The sequence below is a fragment of the Odocoileus virginianus genome, chromosome 12 (genome assembly GCF_023699985.2).
Source record: "Odocoileus virginianus isolate 20LAN1187 ecotype Illinois chromosome 12, Ovbor_1.2, whole genome shotgun sequence".
NCBI classification, from domain to species: domain Eukaryota; kingdom Metazoa; phylum Chordata; class Mammalia; order Artiodactyla; family Cervidae; genus Odocoileus; species Odocoileus virginianus.
Window position 1 is genome coordinate 33776670 of NC_069685.1, and position 23932 is coordinate 33800601.

Consider the following 23932-nt stretch of genomic DNA (forward strand, 5'->3'; position numbering starts at 1 on the left):
AAATTTTATTAATCTTTACTTGTGATGTTTTAGGTATACTTGTTATTAATTTTATCTCTATCTTACATACTATTTACTACATAATATATTTATATTATATATTATATACACACAGATCAAGGCCCTTTCCCATCTGTTCTCATTGCTGGACCGAACGCCTAGCAAGTAGCTTGCTGTTTGAAGAAAAAGACCTCTCCAAGAAAAAGTCCAAATACACAGATTATGTGCACTTCTAGCAATGTATTTCCTTACACATTGCAATATTCCTGAACTCAAGACTTATAGTTATATTTTCAACATCCTTTTACAGCCTCCTTTTCAAGATTATGACATAAAATATATTGCTGTTTGTGCCTCTCTTGAAATTAGAAAATACAGTTATGTTGATGCTACTGAGAAATCACTGATGGCAGCTAATCTGAATAATGACATATAGATTCTAAGAAACAACAAAGTTTGAAAATGTTGAAATGTGAATATAGCCTTACAAAAGTTTTATAAGATCAACTCCCATATGTGTTTTTATTTGCTTAATACTTTAAATCCAGCAATAAACATGAAATATTTATGTCATAAGTCCCTTCCTCAACTTGTATGTAAAGAATTGTTTTCATACTCAGAACTCTAAGATTCAGACAGCTGTACTCAAATTCTCATATGCAATACTAACATTGGCCAATAGATGCCCTAAGAGATCTCCTAAACACAGGAACTCTGAAAATTAAGATCAGCTATTTGAGTATTGGTAAGTTCTTATACTTAATTTTCATAGTTCAATTACACCAATGAAGTGGCATAATATTTTTAGATTCCAAAGACTCTTAAGATTACCAAATATCAAATTACGTCCCCAAATACTGATTATTAAAATGACAGAAGAAAGAGAAACTTTTCCAAAATTGACTTTAAACACTACAGTGACATCAGTGATAATCTGTTCCACTTAAGTTTGTTGTTTCTAATTTCAATAAATATGGCCAATATTCTAGTGAGTAAACATAACTCTAAGGTTAATCTAATCATAGAAGAAAAATCAGGTTGGATTCTAAAGCATCTGCTAGTATTACCTCACATGTTTGTATGTTTCTGATTTTCCTAAAATCTCTATCACTTTTGTAACAGTTATTAGCATAGTGTTCATCAAGATCTGCCCATTGGAGTTACTTTAATTATAATTCTCTTCTTTTAAATTTTTCGCATTAAAGTCTCTTTGTAGGAAAAATATTACTCAGATACATTTGTTATATAGAACTGGGAAAATAATACTATGTTGTTTTATCTCCAGTTTATAAAAATTACTCAATTACTTCTAGGTTAAATTTTAGTGGGGTCAAGGACTAAATGATTTTATTCTAAGCTTATATCCTTATGTGTCATGCTCCTAAGGAAGTTAGTGAAAAGCATAGACATGTGGCTACATAAAAATAATTTTCAACTTACTATAAAATTGTTTCCTCAGTCCATTATTTCATTTGATACTCTCCTTTAGAGAGCAGTGCATTTTGACACTGTCTTTGTGTGCCTGAGAATTCTGTTATTGGACATATTGTACTGCTCTTAGTCGCTCAGTCATGTCCGACTCTGCGATCCCATGGACTGTAGCCCCCAGGCTCCCCGGTCCATGGGGATTCTCCAGGCAAGAATACTGGAGTGGGTTGCCGTGCCCTCCTCCAGGGGATCTTCCCAACCCAGCGATCGAACCTAGGTCTCCCACACTGCAGGCGGTTTCTTTACTGACTTGAGCCACCACGGAAGCCCAAGAATACTAGAGTGTATAGTCCATCCCTTCTCCATGGGATCTTCCCGACCCAGGAATCAAACTGTGGTCTCCTGCATTATAGGTGGATTCTTTACCAGCTGAGCTGCCAGAGAAACCCATGGGCATAATGGTCGATGACAATTCTTGTTAAGAACTTATTCTCACTGTTTTAGGGCTAAGTCAGACAAAGGACTGTTTGATCATGCCAAAAACCATAAAGAAAACTATAGATCTGGGAGGAACTCATAGTAATATCCTTTGGGAGTCAGAGGGAGTATGTCTATAAAGGAATTATTAAATGAGGAAGATAAAAATGCATGAAGGCTTGAAAACTAGAGTAGATAACACAAACCTGAGTTTGGCATATCTGTCAATGTTCATTTCCCTTGATATGGCCATGTGAACAACCAGTTTTATTTTCCCTTCAGTTTAGAAGATAAAACTTAAAAAGTCAAGGATCCATGTGTATCGTGAGAGAAATATTAGGTTTACAGGTTTTTCCACACTCAGCATCCCTGGCACATGCCTTTCCTATTGGGCTACAATGATCTTTTCAATATCCATCAGTATTCAGTACTTGAATTTGATCTCAAATTATTGATGATAATTATTGCTAATAAGAACCTTAAATTATTACTGATGGTGAGCAAATCTATTTCTTTAAACAACATAGATTGTTCTGTTAAATACTCTAGATTTTAGTTTTTTAGATTAGAAGCATTTTTTGAACCATGTTCTATCCTTTTCCTGTTTAATATTACCTCAATCTAGATTGATGTCAACCAGTTTACTTAATTTGTAGCTTTTGTGTTATACACTTGCATAAGTTCATGTGGAGTCTGAAAGGCCCATTTACATAGGGAATTAGAGGACTCATAAGTGCATTGTTCTGAGAGTTTAAGGGATAACATGTCATATACAAGTTTTAGTATAATATTTCTGAAAAAGTGATCTCTGATAATTTATGAAATGCATCATTTTGGTGGTAAGTTCATGAATAAAAATTGTAAAAATAGTCTTTCTTAGTGTATCTTCCTGGGTGTTAAAGTTAATACTAGTAAGAAAAAAACTAATTTTCATTTTACTCATGATAAAAGTAAAAATCTTATATTCAAAAACACAATGCTTTCACTATGGTAGAGAATGAAAATAAAAAATTAAACACAATCTCAATTTTTAATATATAATGAGAGAGTTTTATTAACTAAGGTAATATAATCACATGAAAATTACATAGTTGATCAAAAATACCACTTGGGTAGAAAATGTGTACATGTACTCAAGTGTTATTCAGTCTTTAGCTTTATATATTAGCATTAAATTTTGATTCTTACATGCAACCCATTTTATGTCTACATTTTAAATGAAATATATTTGAAAATTCCCTTCAGCACATGCTTTCCCTTCCACATCTTTTATACAAAGTGCATTTAAGTTCACAATCTAAGTTAGATAAGCAATTTAGATATAAATACACCGTATCAATATTTCATTCCAAAGCACAATATTATATTTAAACATAACACAACAGACATATCACTATTAAATGTCTTATTAATGAAATTATAGATACGTTTATACAGAGAAAGGCTCTAAGGGAGCAAGAGTTAGGAAAGAGGAGGGAAGGAAATTGCAGATGTGAAGAAGAAAAACAAAAGAGGAAGTAATATATTCAGGTGTAAAATCTTCAAATAATACTGTAAGACACTGAGTATTTAGCATTTGGGATTCCATTAAAAGACAGACATGTAAGGGTAAATTTCAGAAATTATTTTTTTCTGAAAACTAATTATTAAATGCAGCATCCACTCTTTAAACCTAGACAGCATATTAAAAAGCAGAGACATCATTTTGCTGGCAAAGTCTTTCTGAGTTTTTTAGTAGTCATGTATGGATATGAGAGTTGGACTATAAAGAAGGCTGAGCACTGAAGAACCGATGCTCTTTACTTGTGGTGCTGGAGAAGACTCTTGTGAGTCTCTTGGACTGTAATGAGATCAAACCAGTAAATACTAAAGGAAATTAACCATGAATATTCATTGGAATGACTGTTGCTGAAGCTGAAATTTCAAAACCTTAGCCACCTGATGTGAAGAGCCAACTCATTGGAAAAGACTCTGACGCTGAGAAAGGTTGAAGGCAAAAGGAGACAAGAGCAACAGAAGATGAGATGGTTAGGTGACATCACTGACTAAATGCACATGAATTTGAGCAAACTCTGAGACAGTGAAGGACAGGGGGACTTAGTGCGCTGTCATCCATGGGGTCTCAGAGTCAGACATGATTTAGCAACTGAACAACAACACTATTTACAATATATATCAGGAGAAAGCACAATCATACCCAAGTCCATATTGCAGGAGATTCGAGGTCTCTAAATAGACATATTTTGTGCTTATGTTGTAAGCTCATTGCTCTCTTTAATTAAGGAATGCTTGGTCATTATGACTATGATTATTTTCCTGTCCCTTTTTTTTTTGATATCCCAAAATTAAGAGAGAAAATGATCTATCACAAGGTAGTGAATCTTTGCTCTTCAAAATATGCATGTTCTTAATTCTTAGCTGACCTTCTCATAATTTAGTCAAAATAAAAATTAACAATATCTACACTGCTATTATCTTTAGAGTATTTATAATTTTAATATACTATAAATACATTAAAATAATTATAATTTGAATAGGAGCTTGTAAAATTTGATGACACTACAGGAGTGTAAGAATAGAGAAGTGAGAAGAATTATGATTAAAAGGTAGATCTGTCATAAATACACACAAGATGACACACAAGACAGCACATAAAAACACACAAGACAACATAATGAACTTCATGATGTCTGTTTCCTACATTTAAACGCATGAGTGCTCAGTTGCTGAGTCCTATGTCCGACTCTTTGCAACCCCATGGACTGTAGCCTTCCAGATTCCTTTGTCTGAGAGATTTTCCAGGTGGGTTTCCATTTCCTCCTCCATTTTAATATGTTCACATAAATGTTGGTCATTCAGCCCTAAAGACATTTTCCTTTAGCCTATTTACTTAAGATTTTAGTCATCTTTCCAGTGACGATTACAACTAACAATTCATCTAATGACTTTGTGCATGACTTTCATAGTGTAATATCGCTTATATAAAAGTGACTACTTTAACAGACCCATTCAGTCCTCTCTCAGTTTCATCTTGGATAGGTTAAAATTCATTTTCTGACCTCTTAGTCTCATCATTGGTCCCCTTTCCGCACTTCCCAAACTACCACCCTAAGGTACCATTTCCATAGTTTTAATAAAAGATGTCATTTTTTTCCCATCTAAGGGGAAAGCTCTTTAGATATTGAATTCCAATATGAAAATTTCTGAAGTTTTTGAACCAATGTGGAATCCCATTAATGCAGATATGTAAAGGACTTTAACCTTAACTTAGTAGAATCCCAAAATTCTACAAGTCATAAGTATGATGAAAGGATGACTTGCTATTGATCACATAGCCAATTAAAACAGAAGAAAAGCTAAAATCCTCTGGAAGGGTACAGTCCTCCCCTTCATTTTCTGTATGATGCATTTCTGTGCAAGCATGCAGAAATAGTTGTATTTATTTTGCTTTTTTTTTTTTTTCTGTTTCTTTCTCTCTCTTTTGAAGACAGTGAAAAAAATGGTCTTGTTTTTTCTTTCCACATTTAAAATATAGGTTTGTTTTCCAGTTTTATTCCCTTAGATTTTTGCATAATATTATGCTTGCCTTAATTGAATCCATAGCCCCAAACAATATGATTACTGAAATGATCTGAAAAATAGTGTCTGTTAAACAATATATGACACAGACTTTTGTGGAATTGTGTAGGAATTTTTATAATGTTCTCTATATATTTCCATAGTGAACTTTTAAATCTTCTCTTACATTTTGGCAGGTTGGCAGGAAGCAGACCAAAATATGTCATGTGACATTTCCAAAGAAGAAAAACACATGTGCTTTGATCAGCCTAAAAAGAGGTTATTCAATTGCTCCATGGTAATTACAACTGTAGAATGGCCATCTGCCTCCAAATGTCATCTTTCATGCTCTACTGTGGTGTTAGAAGCCATTATTAAAATCACTTTGTGAATTGAGGGGCTTTCAGAATACGTGTGTTTATGTGAATGTGAGTGTGTTTGTAGTGAGCAGTGCAAAAAGATACAGCACTGGTTATTTATGTATTTACATAAAATCTATAGTGGCTATAAGAAAACAAAATGTTGCAGATTACCTGGAATACAAACATGGTCTAGATGTGTTGGAAGGATATTCCCAAGAACTTCAATATTTGATAAAGAAACTGACAAAATTGGGAATAATGCTGAAAAAACAAGGTTCATATGGATACAAAACAGAAAAAAGAAAAGTCCCTCAGAAACAAAAATAATATGCTTTTTTTCCTCTCAGTGTCACTCCTGTTTAAGTAACAATTAAGAAGGTTTTTGTGTATATATGACCACAAATTAAATATGCTCCTTGAAATAATTTCTTAAAAATTGCAGAAAATCAAAATTATTATTCATTTTCTCTGATAGGAAAATAAACAAGTGAATTCATTCCATCAGAGTCCCTGAAAGCACTCATGAATGAATTCAGTGCAAAATAATTTTAGACTTTAGGAATAAGATGACACATATCAATATGTATGCATTTTTCATGAAAATATGATATATTGAATGCTATGAAATTTCTTGAATAAACAATTTTCTATGAAAAATGTTTTATCCAACTGAGAAAATTTAGGCTTATTTTACTTGCCCATTTCTTTGTACAAGTAAGTCCTGATGACTGTAGGCAGCAGTTGAGGTTAGTATGTGGATACTGACGCTTTGGGATGATTGATCTTTTCTGTTCACTAAAAATGTTTGTCTACAAGGAATCTGACAGGGCAGCCCCCTTTCTCTTGCTGTCAAGGGACTTAGAGCCTCACTGGGACAAGGAACATCACATATACTGAAAGAATTGCTAAAGGCTATGAAATGCTTCCAGCCTACCCCATCTTTCAGAGAACTGATATATTAGACATAATAAATATTGCATAACCTTCAGGATTTTGGCAATGAAAGCTGAACTTGGGAACTCTCACTTTTTTCATTGTTAAATGATGTTTTTTAACCCTGGAACCACCAAATCCACTTAACTTGACAATGTATTTAAATCACAAGAATGAAGCTCCACAGATTTTATAGGAACACACTAAGTCAGAGATATGCTACGCAGTACTCATATAAACAAAATTAAGACAATATTGTTTACAAGTGACAAGTATTGCAAGCTTTCACATTTTCTCCCAGTACTCAAAGCGTTTTTTCTTCTCCAGAACAAGTTTCTGCTGCAGTGAGTCCCTCTAGCAGTTTCGTGAACCTAGGAAAAGGAACGAAGACCAAACACATTCTTTCCAGTAAACAAATGGCAGGGCGAAGCAGGGAAGTTTGAAGGGAAAGATCAAAAGGATTTTTTTAATCTTCTGAGCGGCTGCTTGAATTCCTTCTGTCCCCCGATCCGCGGTCCTTCACCCACCCAGCCACCCTGCCTCCGCTCCCCGAGCATCCCTCTGCTCCGCTGCCCCTCTGCTCCGCTGCCCCTCTGCCCCTTCTGTCAAAGCTGTCAGCTGAGGTTTCCGGGGCGCACAGGAGCCAGGGTCCCCGCGAAGGCAAAGCTCCAGCTGCCCCGAGAGCGTTCGGCTTCTTCAGGGCTGGTTTTGCTGGAGCCTGAAGTCCAATGATGCCCACGTTGATACTCGGGCTGGATTCCGTCGCCTCCACTGCCTCAGCTGACCCCAGCAGAAGCCCAGTCCAGGGGGCGGCCCCGCACCTCGCTAGGAGCTGAAATGCAAAATCGTTACGTCAGATGGCAGGGGCGGGGCGCGCCCGGGATGAGTGGCAGCAGCCCTCGCTCCGGGAGGAGGCGCGAGAATCAGCCTGGTTCCGTGACTGAGACAAACTGGTGGGGAGACGAGCGGGTGCTGTCCACTGCGCTGTCGGTGCTGAACCTGGGACGCCAGCGGACCGGCTGCTCCCGCCGCTCCAGGCAACGCCCTCTCCCACCCGCTGTGCCCGGCCAGACCCTCTTCACTAGCTGGACCCCATCAACTTGATAAAGGAGTGTGCTATCGGACGTGGGAGAGAGTCCTCCGGTTGCCACCTGGGCGCCCATTCAGGCGTGACTTCGGGGATTTCTATAGTTTTAGACCAAACTATTTCCCTCTTTTCCCAACTAAGATCATTTTTTAGTTTTTTTTAAAAATTATTTTTATTTTTGTGATTTACATATCCACACTGTTTAGGAACCTTTCTGGGAGACTTTTTGACTCTGGAAATAAGGTAAGAAAAAGAATATTATTATACATTTTTACAAATGGGGGAGCAATGCCATACAAATATTTAAGAGCAGGTTATGATTATTTTTATAATTTGAAACGGGATAGTTGGTATTAATTGAAACAGCTATTTATTACGAGAATGTCTGTTGGTGATTAGGCACTGAATTCAAGAGAGGAAGTTGAGGGCTTTGTTTTTTATTTTTGTGAACTTAATGTCATTGCGTTACATCTTGCTTTATAAATATAAATTTTGTAGAGAAACACTTCTAGCATAGCTCAAAGGACAGGAAACATTTGATGCAAGTCTTCAAATATGTTAGTAAATTATGTTAAATAAACCATCCAACAAGTTGTTTAAAACAAATACAACCTTAAAAAATATGTGAGTGGACTAATCTCTGATTAATCAATATTGCCTATGGTATCTAAATCATAGACTGCAAAGTGCAGAGCTTTCTTCACATTATTTTGTAGAGGAAGTGGCTAGAAGAGGAGCATTTATACCGTGCTGGGTTCATTTAGATGTGTTGTTATGCAGTAGATCCATATAAAACTTGTGAAACTTGGTTTCAGAATTGTGCACCCCAAGGTCATGTGTATTTCCAATTTGGGGGCTGTTTATTCTCCTATTGACTAGTGAATGTCGTACCCCTCCGCCCTCTCAGGTTAGAGGTGGATGTAAATGGGAAGCTCTGATTTAATAATACAGTATTAGCTTGTATTATAGTCGCTACTGCTGTTGGTAATTTGAATGGAACTGGGAAGCGTGGGCTGGGAAAATGTCTCGCTATTTCAGCAATGTTTAACCTCTTGCATGCTTAACAGAGAGCTTTTCTCTACTTAGGAGATTTTCTTTTGAAGCTACATTCCTTTTGTGAATTGACAGTGTGTTTTGGGTGTTTATGGAGGAAGAATTCAGTGCAGAAAACCACTCAACAGTACTTCTCATAGTGAAGAATTATTAAATGATAGAAGTTAGCTGATGTTCTGTGTGTTTCTATTACTATTCTTGACTTTTTTGCTAAGCATGATGATTTGTCTGATAAGTAATATTATGTCCTTTCATTTATGTCATTAATGACATTAGATCAACTATAAATGATGACTGGCAAAACATGGGAAGAAGGTTTTTTACATTTCAGGAAGAGAGTTCCAGTGGCAACTAGATGTCCTCTATTAATAGGAATGGGTAAAATATGAGTTGTTTCAGATGATAAATTTTGTTCAACTCACTAAGGCTATGTTTTTCAGCAACTAAAAAGTACACTAAGTTAAAAAATTTGTATGGTTTAATTATCATAAAAATTTCTACTCTAGTTGTATTATGTGTCCAAGATAAACTTTAGGTTTAGAGTTTATTATTTAAAGTAATTTCTTTGGGTAGATTTTTCATTTTATTAACAGCACAGTCCTACGTGAGAGTGATTGTTATAAGAAATGGATATTATTTCAAGCACTAGAGGTCAAATGTAAATCCTTTAGCTGTTTTCAGGTTTTACCTAAGCAGATGTTTTTTGTAAGATTCCTATCAGTCATGCTATCGTACATTAAAGTGGTAGAAAATTTTAAGAACTAAGCAGTTAGAAAATCAAACTATGATCTCTGGAACACTGGGCCATGAAGCTTATACCAAACAGCCTCTTTTAATTACATAGAGTATCATTCTTCTCTTCTGTACATTTTGAAATTCTCTTTTTTAAAGCTTGGTATAAATATTCAGACAGTGTAATTTTAAACAGAATAATGGCTTTAACTTTTTTTTAGTTTTACTTATTGCACTGAAGCATAAACATATTTTTTAATTTTATAACAGTTTAAAAGTAGCAACATATACAAACACCATATTCACCCAAGTAAGTATCTCATTGACTTATTTTTCCATAAAGTTTTCCAAGATGTATGTCTTTGTTTGGGTAGAAATAGTAAAGCTTGAACTGCCAGTGTCTAGCATTCTTTTAGATGAAGTTTAGAGTTGTCACAATGAGATGATGAAACACTAAAATCAAAATGTGTTATTGGCAATAATGAGACTACTGGGGTAGGTTCAGTGAGACTGCAAATTTAAAATATGAGAAACATTTTGTACTGATTTTCTTACATTTAGCTTTTATATATTCTGAAGTGAGGTAAAATTAGCTGACCATAATAAGCCCCAAATTAGCGCAAAAGAGATACCATTTGGATACAGAATGCAGTTCTAACTGTAAACAAGTAAAATTGTCAACTTTGAGGACTTCTATTAAAAATAATCACATGTGGTGGTCCTTCAATAAATATTTGCTCCATAAAGAAATGACCATATTTTGGAATTAAAACCTGTCCATATGAAAGTCAAGGGGCTAGTCAATACCATAACAACAGATTCTCTGTTAGTCATTAATTCATTTCATCTCATAGATATTGCAAATGTATAAAGAGCTTTCTACTTCAAGATAATGGCCTTTTACAAATTATAGAAAGTGTGCAAATTATTGAAATAGTTTAATGTCACGTGATATGTTCAAATAGTTGCCTTTCTTGTTTTTCAATTTCTTAAAGCAAATTGATCTAGATAAAAAGTAAACAAATAATATTGCCAGATAGATGTCTTTTTTCCTTGCAAATATGATTAATAACTATGTATGTTTGGGGGAATTCAAGACAATTGTGAAATAATTTGGATTTAATCAAGGCTACATATTATTTTTCTTAAAAAGTTATTGACACGTACAATAGACAAATAAAAAAGTAGTAAATCTGAAGTATGATATAAAGTTTAGATAATTGACTTCTTAAAAGTAACATAAACTATTAAGTAACTTATGAATTTAATTAATTTGGTAGTTTATTGAAAATTTTCTTTCTGTGATGGCCAGATTGCATGTTAAATACTCTTTCATCTATGAAACCAAATACTTTAAGTAATATGCTCCTTTTAATCCTTCATATTTGCCCCAAATTAGCATACTATCTCTAGTATATTTTAACTTACTATGTAATAGACTTTATATACATAATGTAGTATGCTTGATAACATATATATATTATACCCTGTAATAAGTTCATAAGACTCTTAAGAACTAATAAGCTACTAAAGTACTTCCTGTTGTTAACATCATTCTAACAGCCATGTGACCAATTATTTTGTACGAAATGAACTTAATCACCTTCTCCAACACCTCCAAAATCCTTCAGGCTTAGTCTACTTAAGGTGAGCTATAGGGTCCCTTGTGGAAAATCCCAGTTTGCTCGTTAAATTGATCACCACACAACAAAACAATTGGTCTCTTTCTTCCTTAATCACCTTGGTATTGAAGCAGTTGATATTTTCTATTATGAGATAAACTATGAGATAAGATAGTATTTTGATACAATCAGAATTCTAATGAGTTTTAATATGGATTTTCTGAAACAAGAATGAAGCAATCATATAACACTCTTAATGAGTATATGCATGTTATATACATGTGCTATATATTTGTATATATGTGTATATATAAATATGTTATTGATCTATCTGTCTAGGTAAAGTCTGCTGTACCATAAACCAGTGGGACTGATCTGGAACTTGCAAACTCAAGAAATGCTACTTAATATAAAAATAATTTACATACTAAGCTACAATGCAACATATACTTTTTGGTGACAAAACTAGTTTCTAATTATTGTTATTTTAAAAATTTATTTAGGCTAGTAAGCTTGAGCACACACAAGTTTTGTTTTGCTTTGTTTTTGCCATGAACATGTCTTTCGGAAGCTCTCCGAATGACCGATTGGCAAGGGAAAGAACAATTGGAAGCAAAACTTTGCCAAGGATAAGTAGCAGAATGAATGCGTACATAATGAAGATATTATTGTGCTGCACTGATTCTGCACAAAGTATGGTTAATGATAAGTGATTTGCAAATTATAATCTCTAGAAGAGACATATGAGGTTCACTTAGTATACATCTACAGGTAATAAGCCTTGCACTTCTAAGGAACAGAGCCTGAATAGCCCTACAGCTGAAATATTTTTGTTATTTATTTATCAATGTTTTCATACACAGATTTGGTAAAATGTGGGAAGAAGAACACCTTAACTTGAACTTTCTTTCTTTAAAACCAAATAATTAATATTAATTTAATGTGACTTTCGGTATCAAATTATGTAAATCTCTAAAGCAAAGTATTTGCCTAGTGTGTTCATTTGCACAATATAGAGGAATATTATTCCAACTCAAATTGGTTCATAGCACTTTTAACAATTCTAAAACATAATGCAGAAGAGTTGAAAACACTTTTTGTTCATTGAGTTTTATTTAAATATATTCATCATAATTGACAATTAAGAGAAACTTACTTCAGTGATATATTTTTTCTGCTCAAGTAACACCAAGGTACCAATTAAAACACGCAGAGTAGCAATTAAAACATGTCTGAATTGTATTCCCCAAAGATGATGATGAAATGAAAATAATTTTCCTTTCCACTTTCACCAAAAACACTAGACAGTGTTTTAATGACCAGCAAGGCCTTGTTTTTTCTAGTTTCTAAAGTCTTCAAAGTAAAAGTCCTTATACACATAAAGTGACAGATGCCCCCTGCCCTTTGGAATTATGTGCCCCTTTTTCTCAAAGCCACAGGTTTTGTTGTGATCTTGGAGTCAACTGAACTATGGATTACCTCATTTAAGAGTAAGGAAGTGGTCCCATTAATCTTTCTAAAGAAAGAGGGCCAGTGAGCTACTACTAGTAAGCACTTTTTGCTGCTCGTGATAAACAACTTATTGATACCTGAGCATATGGTCTGTGAACCTTGATTTGCCTGTACAAGAAGAGGAATAATATAGAAAAAAGATGCTATTTAAGGTATTAATATGTATAAATACACATTTTATTCATATTAGGTTAATTTATCCATATTAAGTCATTTTCCATTTACATGACTATGAAGATTTTCTATTATCTTCATTTTAGATAAGAGAAAGCAGACACTCAGGTCAAAACTTTCTACTTCTTCAGCCCATAGTCACACAATTAAGAATAGATGGATTAGGCAACTGAGCTTAGCTCACCCATTTTGCATCTACTGTCCACTTTTATCACCTCTGTTTAAGTCAGGTATTCAAATGGGTGTGTCATTTAAACCTAGACTTTTTTTTCTGTTACTTTCTTTACTAAATGTGAATGCTAATTTTCCCTCTTGACCCATCTTTCCCTTAATTATTAAGTTTTGTTGAAATAATTTTATGTCATATATTCTTTGGGTTTCCCAGGTGGCACTAGCAGTAAAGAACCTGTTTGCCAATGCAGGAGATGTAAAAGACATGAGTTCGATCCCTGGGTTGGGAAGATCCCCTGGAGGAGGGCATGGCAACCCACTCCAGTATTCTTGCCTGGAAAAATCCCATGGACAGAGGAGCCCAGTGGGATACAATTCATAGGTCACAAAGAGTTGGACACGACTGAAACTAGTTAGCATAGCATAGCGCATATATTCTTTAGTATACAAACTTTAGAATTTATATCAAAAATCTTAGGAAGCTTTTCCTTTGTATTTAATGTTAGAGGTGCTACATTGTTTAATCGCATAGACCATAATATTAGGAAACAATATTTCCCTTTATATTTCAAATAGAATAAGAAACAGTATAACAGAGTAATTTCCAAAGAATTCATGTTTTTTGCTTTATTTGTTTCATTCTCTAAAAAGTCCTCCTAGATATCAAGTTCAATTCCAAATACATCTTGAGCTAAACTTCAAGCAATGCAACTTGTGTTATAAAACACTGCTCACATTTAAACCTTCAGGTTAGTTAGCTGCTAATATTTCAGTCTATGAGATGAAATAATCAAAATAATATTAGTAGTTTCAAAGCACAATACAAAGAGAGGTAGTTTAAGTGGGCTTTTGAAAACTTAGGAAACAGTCAGTACTTTATTCTATTGTTTCTTCTATTTGAGGATTAATACAAAGGGAAGTGTTGGCTCGTAATTAATGTTCTTTGCTTTCACATGACATTTAGGTTGACTGAGTAGAAGAGGTGAGAGCTGGTGGCGGTAATAATAACACAGCTCCCAGGAGAGCCACACAGTTGCATCAGAGCCCCTGGTGAATCCTCATTATCTGAGTTTTGGGTTGTCCTTATTAAGTGGATCCCAAAGGAGATAGAAAAGTTTGATTTGTGGAAAAGTTTAACTTGAATGTGGAAAAGTTTAACTTGAAAGTGGAAAAATTTGTAGGGCTTTTATTAAATATTTTACATGTTGATTAACAATACTCAGAATTTTACTTTTGAAATGAAGCCTGGTGTAAAAGTTTTTAATCTTGAAATTTCTGCACCATTTTGCATAGTGTTCACTGTTCCTCATTCTTACTAGAGCCCTGCAGGAAGCTCATTCATTATAACAGCTATAGTCATTCTCCCTTCATAGATAACTTCCAAATCCATAACTCTGGCCCACATTTGAACTCCACAAATGTATTTACAAAGTGTCTGCTAGACATTTTAACTCTGATTTTATGGTGACAGGACAAACTCCCCAAACTCATCATCTCATCCGCACCATGGTCCACGAGTCTATTTCTACCTGTCAGTTAGTGACACAGTTTTTCCATTCACCTAGGCCTGGGATTTCGTACACCTTTTAAACTTGCATCATTATTGTTATATTGTGGGTCTCCATGTTTTGACTATTTTTTCCCCCCTTTGGCATGTAACTTTATCTAATTCTCAATTTTCTATTCTTTTTTCACTTTTACCTTGACCCAGCCTGTCCCATGTCAACCAGAATTTTATTTTTACATTTTCTACATTGATCTTACTAATTCCTGGTTCTTCCTGTAGTGATAACAATTCATGATTATAATGGCAAAGTAACATTTTTGATGACTCGTAGCATGCTGTGCATTTGTTAAGTATTTATAAACATCATTCTATTTTATATTCACAACAGCTTATCAGGTAGATATTGAGAGACCAAAGCTTTAGGAGTTATGCAGCCCATGGAGCTGGGACTCAGACCAAGTTCTGTCTGAAGCAGCTGCATGATCATAACCATTATCCTCTGCAGATACAGACTTCTTACCTCTTTGAGATTCCTCTTGATTAAAGTAAGCCCTCAAATGTCGCTGCATTCTGAAATCATCAGTGGATCTCTGATTTTTACTGTACTAAGTTGAAATTCTCTGTTTTTAAGATTCTTCTAATTGACTCTATACTCTGCAAGCAAAACTGATTTTCAGTTTTCTCATACGTGCAATGCATATTTGTAAAACAGAGATAGGTCAACATATAAAGCATGGGCCTTACCTGGACTATTGTATTTTCAAAATTCCAGGTTTCAGAATTCCCACTCCTGTATCCAGCCAAATTTTCTCATGATCTAAGAGTGTATTATGCTCATGTGTACTTTTCAGTCTCTGGTTTTTGTTGTAACAAATGGCTTGTCACTGTCACCCTGGATATCACTAAGATTCTCTCAAAGCCTCCATGTGTCACAAGTCTGGATACAGGCGAGCTGGGTCTTTTGATTAGGATCTCACATCAAGTTTTCATCCAGGGCTGGACTCTTATTTGAGGCTCAGCTTCCTCCTCCAGGCTGTAGGTTGGATTTATTTCTTTGCAGCTCAGAACTCATGGAAGATGGTTTCTTCAAAGCCAGAAAAGAACTCACTGACTTTTTGGTCTGACCTCCAGAATTGCTTTTCTTTAAAAGAAAGCTCATTAGATCAGGTTCAGTGAGAATAATCTGCATTTTTTTAAAAGACTAATCTCCTTTTCGACATACATAAAGTGAACTGATTTAAAACCTTACTTGCTTAAGATCTGTTCTCTTTACCATAGATGTAACAACCAAAAGAGCACTATCACATAACCTTTGTCATATTCTGTTGGTCAAAATCATGATAAAGGTTGTGCTTACACATAAGTTGAGGTGCTTATACACAAATGTGGGTCACTGGGATTCATGTTAGATTTCTGTCTACTGTATTGGGTTAAAGTTTGAATTGAACTTCAGCATCTTTTTTCATCACTATAGTGCCTCTGAGTCGTTCTTTCTCCTCTCCAGCATTTATGACCTAGATTTTATGCAGTGTACAGTTTGGCTTTCTGTCCAATTAACTTCAATCTATTTTTAAAGGAAGAAGCTTAGGAGTTCCTTCCATGTGTATAAAACTTTGTGGTTTACAATTATTTCATATACATATTATTATTTAATGTTCATTGAAATTAATACATTTTTATATTTGCTTCAGTTAGGTAGTGCTTTCATACATGTAAGATTATAATAAATTTGTAGAGTATTTTGTACGTGTAAAACTGTTAAAGAATTATGCTCATGGATTAGTTAATGTTTTTAGATTTTAGATTTTGGTAATCTGCTTTGTATTAATGTTTTTGTATTTGATCCTTGACTACTTGGAAAACCACACAAAGGATTTTTTATTATTATCCTTTTTCATGCAACATCAAACATAGGCCTTCCCATGAAAATAAGGAATTTATATTTAATATTATGCTCTATGGATGATAATGACCTTATGTAAAAGGTGAAAATATGTAAGCTTTCTATTTAGAAAAAAATACAAGAAATATATTTTATCTTCAGTTTGAGAGAGAAATTTCACAATTTAAGAGAATGTCATTTTAAAAGAATGTCACACGTATGATATCATTAATTTTGTTTTTGCTTATTTGGTCTAATTATAGGTAAATAATTGCACAGTTACTTTTACTATCATTAATTATACAGAAACATTTCATTGAATTTATACCTTTTATAGTTTATATACAATTAAGGTAATTTTATTTTGACAAAAGCTAAAAAAAACTTGTGTATAAATTCAGCTTTTAATTTTAATATAATTCTTTTTTAAATAGATCATATATATTATAAAATAAACTATTAATTAAGTATGTTCAAAGTTCCTACTGTGTTTCAGATTTCTTTTCAGCTGCTAGAGGTTAAGCAGAAATGAGAGAGAAAGAGTTCCCAACTCTTTTCTTTCTGTGGGAAGATAGATGATAGCCAAACCAATAAAGACAAAGGCTAATCTCTGGCATTGGTTAGTGTTATGGTAAAAGGGAGACTAGGGAAAGGATTGCTAAGGGGTGAGAGTGCTGCCTAAAACAGGGGTCATCATAGGAGCCGACTCTGCTGTTCTAAGGTATTCATTAAGAAGTTTCTTACAAGTTGACACTGCTTAAGGCTATTGTGAGTAATACTGCAATGAACATGGGTGTACACATATATTTTTCAATTATTTTAGATAAGTGCCCAGAAATAGGATTGTTGTGTCGTGGGATTTTATTTAAAAATTTTTAAGAAGACTCCAGATTGCTTTTCAAAGTGACTGCACCAATTTTAATTTTTCTCAACAGTGCACAAGGGTTAACCATTTCTCCACATCCTCCTTAGAACCCGTTATTTGTACTCTTTTTGATAGTAGCTATGAGAGAAGGTGTGAGGTAATTTCCTTATGGTTTTGATTGCATCTCCCTGGTGATTAGTGATGTTGAGCATCTCATCTATGTATGTACCTCTTGGTCATTTAAGTATCTTCTTTGGAATATCTTTCATTTTTTAAAGTTGAAATATAGTTAATTTACAATGATGTATTAGTTTCAGACATACAATGATTCATATATATGTGTATATACATATATACACACACATATATATGTATATATATTCTTTCTCAGATACTCTCCCCCTACAGGTTTAATACAAAATATTGAGCGTAGTTTCCTGTGCTATATAGTAGGAACGTTCTGTTTATCCATTTTACATATATCAGTGTGAATATGGTAATCCCTAACTCCTAATTTATCTCTCCCCTCTTTTTCCCTTTGTATTTTCTATGTCTGTGTTTTAATGTTTTGTAAGTGATTTCATTTGTATCTTTTTCCTTAGATTACATATAAGTGATATCATATGGTATTTATCTTTGTCTGTCTGACTTACTTCATTTAGTATGACAGTCTCTAGGTTTATGCATGTTGCTACCAGTGGCATGATTTCCCTGTTTTTTTTGTTATGGCTGACTAATATTCCATTTTATACATGTGTCATATCTTCTTTATCCAGTCATCTGTCAATGGATATTTAGGTTGCTACCATTCCTTGGCTATTTGAGATAGTGCTGCCGTGTGCAATGGGGTGCATGTCCTTCCAAATTATACTTTTTTTCTTTTTGGATATGTGCCCAGGAATGCGATTGCAGGACCACATGGTAACTCTTCTTTTAGTTTTTAAGGAACTGCTATACAGTTCTCTATAGCGGCTACATCAGTTTACATTCCCACCAATAACTTAGGTGGGAGGGTTCCTTTCTCATTCTTAATGTCATAGGCAAAAACCCAAAGATTGACATCCTGAAAAAAATTGTATTCTTTTTATTTGTGATTTTCTTATTAATGAAAATTAGTCTCCCCCTATTTCGTACTACCATATATTTAAACTGTCACATAGATTAATTTTTCTTTCCACTTTTAAACATGTTATGCAGAATGTGTTGCATCTAAATTCTAGACTTTAAGTTGATTCAAAACTTGGTTTGTATTCTCTGTGCGTTGTATGGTTTATTTGTTCAAAATTTCACGTGCTTTCATAGGAAACTTAAGTGTTGTGAAATCTGTGTTCCTTTGAAGCAGTGATCCAGTGGGCTGGTATTTCTATCAAATGATCCTTTATCCCAGACACTATGGCATTATTAAAGAAAGAGACATGCTTACAATGCCTTTGGGGTTTGTGCACATGCTTGAGAAACCACAGTATTTATTAGTTATTATGTAATTGTGCTCTTTCTACCAAAAAGTGTGACATCATGGAACCATGTAAGGAAAAAGCAAAAGAAAATAAATGCAATAAAAACACACATATAACTTAATAAAATAAATGCAACAATTAGATGCAGAATATCTCAATTCTATAGCAGAATCGCAAAAAATAGTATATTTACAAAAAAGTAAGGCTTAAGAGAACTTGCACAAACTGCACCAATGCTTTGCTTGACTTATTTTCTTTGGTGAGATTGCTCATGAAGCTGTGATTAATTGAGCTAAACAAAGTAAAGAGGAAAGTTTCTAGAAAATGCTTTGCATTTTAATTTTACATAGTTACAATTCATGGCAACTGCAATTTCAAATAATTATCCTCTACCTGGGTTTATTTTCTTTTGGTAAATGTCCTCTTTCCCAGGTTTCCTGAAGCATGAGTAAGGGAAAAGTCTTTCAGAGCTTGTTTCCCTGTCTTTGCACAAATAGTACAGCTTAATTGGTAATGTCTGGAGTAGAAGTGTGTACCCAGCTGTGAAAATGGCTCCGGATGCTAGCACTCAACTGGACATCTCGTTAATTATATATGTTTTGTTGAACATTTTAGTTAGGTTAACAACTGTCTGAAAATCAGCAGAGGGAGCTCAAGAAGGCGTTAAGGAGATTTTGATATTAATTTTCTAATGTCATTGTGTACACTCAGTCACTCAGCTGTGTCCCACTCTTTGCAACCCCATGGATTGTAGCCCACTGTTTCCACTGTCCATGGAATTTTCCAGACAAGAGGACTGGAGTGGGTTGCCATTTCCTACTCCAGGGAATCTTCTGGACCCTGGATTGAAATCATGTCTCTGGAGGCTTCTGCATTGGCAGGCAGATTCTTTATCACTGTGCCACCTGGGAAGCTATGGTTTTCTTCAAAACAGTCTTCTTCACATTTGGGAAATAAAGACAGTTTTAAGTGCAGAGCAATCGTTTTGAAGTTGGGAAGTTTACAGTTATTTAAATAATTAAATTAAAAAAATTTCTCTCTAAATTTTTTTTGTTACATAAGGTTAATTGGTATGATTTCTAAAATACTGGAACATAGTGAGAACCCTGACTTCATCTCCAGGCTTTTACTGCATCAAGTTGTAGATCTTAGTTCAGGAGTCTTGACCCAGGAACAAGAATATGGACACTAGAGGCCTAGTTTTCAAGGGACTGTTATAAAACACATAGTCTTAAATTAAATCTGTAATAGTCCTATGAATATGGCAGGCATTATCCTACAATTTTACTGGTTTTCTTAAATATACTGGACTTTGTTCCAACCCAGCACTTGTAACATCATCCTCCCGAACGTGTAAAAACTGGCACGAAGTTAAAGGACATGGGTATCCAGAAAAACTTAAAACAGATCTGATATTTTCAGTTAGCAAATTCATACCAAGAGACATGCCCCATATTTATGTATTTTATAAATTTGATAGTAGAAAGTATTTCAGACTGTTTTTGAGTGGGACTACTTTAGATGATATTTCAAAGTTATGCTGAAATATAAAAATGTCTAATTTAAGTTTTTTTTTAATTAGAATTCAATATTTTCTATGCATCAAAGAGTATTAAATATACCCCAAGGCTTAAGTTGGAAACCTACCATGTTGTAAGAATGAGCTATTACATAGAAGCATTCTTAAACAAATAGCAGCATTATATTAAAATTCTACTCTATTAAAGCAACACTCTATTGACCTGGTGTGCTGCAGTCCTTGGGGCTGCAAAGAGGCAGACACGGCTGAGGGACTGAACTGAACTGAACTGAAATAAAATTCCTGATTTAATACTAAATTGATATATTCTTTCATTGTCTTATGACATTTTATTAGCTAATTGCCTTATTCTATAGGATATTTAAATTTACTAGTAGCCTATATAAAATTATTAAATTTGCTATTTACTACTTATAAATTAACAATTTTCTTTTCTTGTCATGCAATTTTTATAGGAACATTAAATAATCTATAAACTCTTGATATGTATGTTTGAAACCCATCAAAATATTTTATTGTTATAAAATTTCCCCTGAGTTTAAATTACTTGATCATTCTTGAGATTAGAGATATCTATGCCATTATATTTTCTAAAATAATTACATCAATACATTTAGGCTAGTAATGTTTGGGATATTTAACCATAGTGGTGTGTGTTATGATTTTCTTAAATTAATAGTGAAAATTGAGTTTTCCAGATTTTTATTTACAGTTGCTTATTAATTCATGTGATTTAATATGTTTCTTAGAAATAATCCTACCATTGTAAATCTTCCTGTATGGTGAAAGTGGAGTGAAAGTCACTCTGTTGTGTCCAACTTTTTGTGACATCATGGACTATACAGTCCATGGAATTCTCTAGGCCAGAATACTGGAGTGGGTAGCCTTTCCCTTCTCCAGGGGATCTTTCCAACCCAGGGATCAAACCCAGGTCTCCCACATTGCAGGTGGATTCTTTACCAGCTGAGCCACAAGGGAAGTCCTGTATGGTAAATGATCATTAATCAAAGATAAACTTGATTTTATAGAATCTGTGAAAATTGGATTCTATGAAAGAATACTACTAATAATTTATTGAGCAATTATTGGTGGGTTTCAGGCACAATTTTAGATACCATATAATTTATTTTACTAAAGCTTTAGAAAAAATTTGTAAGGTAAAATTGAAGCTGAGCCCAAGCATTCTGGGTAGGTTAAAAGTCCAATGTCTCTGTATGAAGAACACTGCAGTTTTATTGTCATATTTTCTATGCAAGCCGAGTTTTGTTGTTCAGTTGCTCAGTTGTGTCTGACCCTTTGTGACCACATGGACTGCAGCATGCCAGGCTTTTCTGTCCTTCAGCATCTCCTGGAGATTGCTCAAACTCATGTCCATTGAGTCAGTGATGCCATCCAGCCATTTCATCCCCTGTGGTTCCTTTCTCCTCCTCCCTTTAATCTTTCCCTGAATCAAGGGTTTTTTCAAAGAGTCAGCTCTTCACATCAGGTGGGCAAAGTATTGGAGGTTCAGCTTCAGGCTTAGTCCTTCAAATGAATATTCAGTGTTGATTTCCTTTTAGGATTGACCGGCTTGATCTCCTTGCTGTCCAAGGGAACTCCCGCGTCTTCTCCAGCACCACAGTTCAAAGGTATCAGTTCTTCGGTGCTCAGCCTTTTTTATTGTCCAGCTCTAACATCCATACATGACTACTGGAGAAACCATAGCTTTGACTAGACGGACCTTTATTGGCAAAGTAATATCTCTGTTTTTTAATACACTGTCTAGGTTTGTCATTGCTTTCCTTCCAAGGAGCAAGCATCTTTTAATTTCATGGCTACAGTCACACTTCACAGTGATTTTGGAGCCCAAGGAAAAAAAAAGTCTCTCACTGTTTCCAATGTTTCCCCATCTATTTGCCATGAAGTGATGGGACTGGATGCCATGATCTTCATATTTTGAATGTTGAGCTTTAAGCCAGCTTTTTTCACTCTGCTCTTTCACTTTCATTGAGAGGCTCTATAATTCCTCTTCACTTTCTGTCATTAGGTGGTATCGTTTGCATATCTGAGGTTATTGATATTTCTCACAGTAATCTTGATTCCAGCTTGTTCTTCAGCCAGTCCAACATTTCACATGATGTACTCTGCATATAAGGTAAATAAGCAGGGTAACAATATGCAGCCTTGTCATACTCCTTTCCCAATTTGGAACCAGCCTGTTGTCCCATGTCTGGTTCTCACTGTTGCTTTTTGACCTGTGTAAAGGTTTCTCAGGAGGCAGGTCAGGTGGTCTAATATTCCCATCTCTTGAAGAATTTTACACAGTTTTTTGTGATCTACACAGTCAAAGACTTTAGTGTAGTCAATGAAACAGAAGTAGATGATTTTCTGAAATTCTCTTGCTTTCTCTGTGTTCCAATGGGTATTGGCAATTTGATATCTGGTTCTTCTGTCTTTTCAGAATCCAGATTGTGCATATGAAAGTTTTCAGTTCACATATTGCTGAGGGCTAGCTTGAAGGATTTTGAGCATTACTTTGCCAGTGTGTGAAATGAGTGCAACTATGTGGTAATTTAAACATTCTTTGGCATTGCCCTTCCTTGAATTGAAATGAAAACTGACTTTTTCCAGTCCTGTGGCCACTGCTGAGTAGTCCATATTTGCTAGCATATTGAGTGCAGCACTTTCACAGCATCATCTTTTAGAATTTGAAATAGCTCAGCTTGAATTCCATCAACTCCACTAGCTTTGTTCATACTGATATTTCCTAAGGCCCACTTGACTTCCCACTCCAAGATATTTGGCTCTAGGTGAGTGATCATACCATCGTGGTTATCTGGGTCATTAAGATCTTTTTGTTCAGCTCTTCTTTGTATTCTTGCCACCTCTTCTTAATATCTTCCACTTCTGTTAGCTCCGTATCATATCTGTCCTTTATTGTGCCCATCATGCATGAAATGTTTCCTTGATGGCTTTCCTTTTCTCCTTTGCCTTGGCTTCTCTTCTTTTATCAGGTATTTGTAAAATATCCTCAGGCAACCGTTTGCCTTTTTGCATTTATTTTTGCTGGGCAAGATTTTGATCACCATCTCCTATGCAATATTATGAATCTCCATCAATAGTTCTTCAGCTTTTATTCGGTGTTATTGTCTTCCTTAAAAATGCACCAGGTTCATAGATGTCCATCAACACATGGATGGATGAAGAGTTGTGGTACATCTATACAATCGAATATTAATTGGCCATTAAAAGGAAAAAATCAAATCAGTTCTAGTAAGGTGAGTGAACATAGAACCTGTTACATAGATTGAAGTATGTCAAAAGGAGTAAAACATATATTATATGTCATCATATATATATGGAATTTAGAAAAGGTAACACTGGTGAACCTATATTCAGGGCAGCAATAGAGACACAGACATAGATAATAGACTTGTGAACACAGTGGGAGAAGGAGAGGGCTGGATGGGTTGAGAGAGTACCATTGAGATATATACACAACCATGTGTAAAAATAGATATAGTCAGTGGGGATTTGCTATATGACACAGGGAACTCAACCCAGTGCTCTGTCAGCCTAGGGGGTGGGATGGG

At 34.7% G+C, this 23932-nt stretch overlaps 1 protein-coding gene across 2 annotated transcripts in view; it reads left to right on the plus strand.

Annotated features, from left to right (window-relative positions):
* The first annotated feature begins 7375 nt into the window (after nucleotides 1-7375).
* The window catches only part of FSTL5 (follistatin like 5), an 874271-nt gene continuing 857714 nt past the window's right edge, over nucleotides 7376-23932 (plus strand). For both annotated transcript variants that reach the window (XM_070474907.1, XM_070474908.1), the window contains exon 1: nucleotides 7376-8088. The gene's annotated coding sequence lies outside the window, so the exon portion shown is untranslated. The remainder of the gene's footprint in view (nucleotides 8089-23932) is intronic.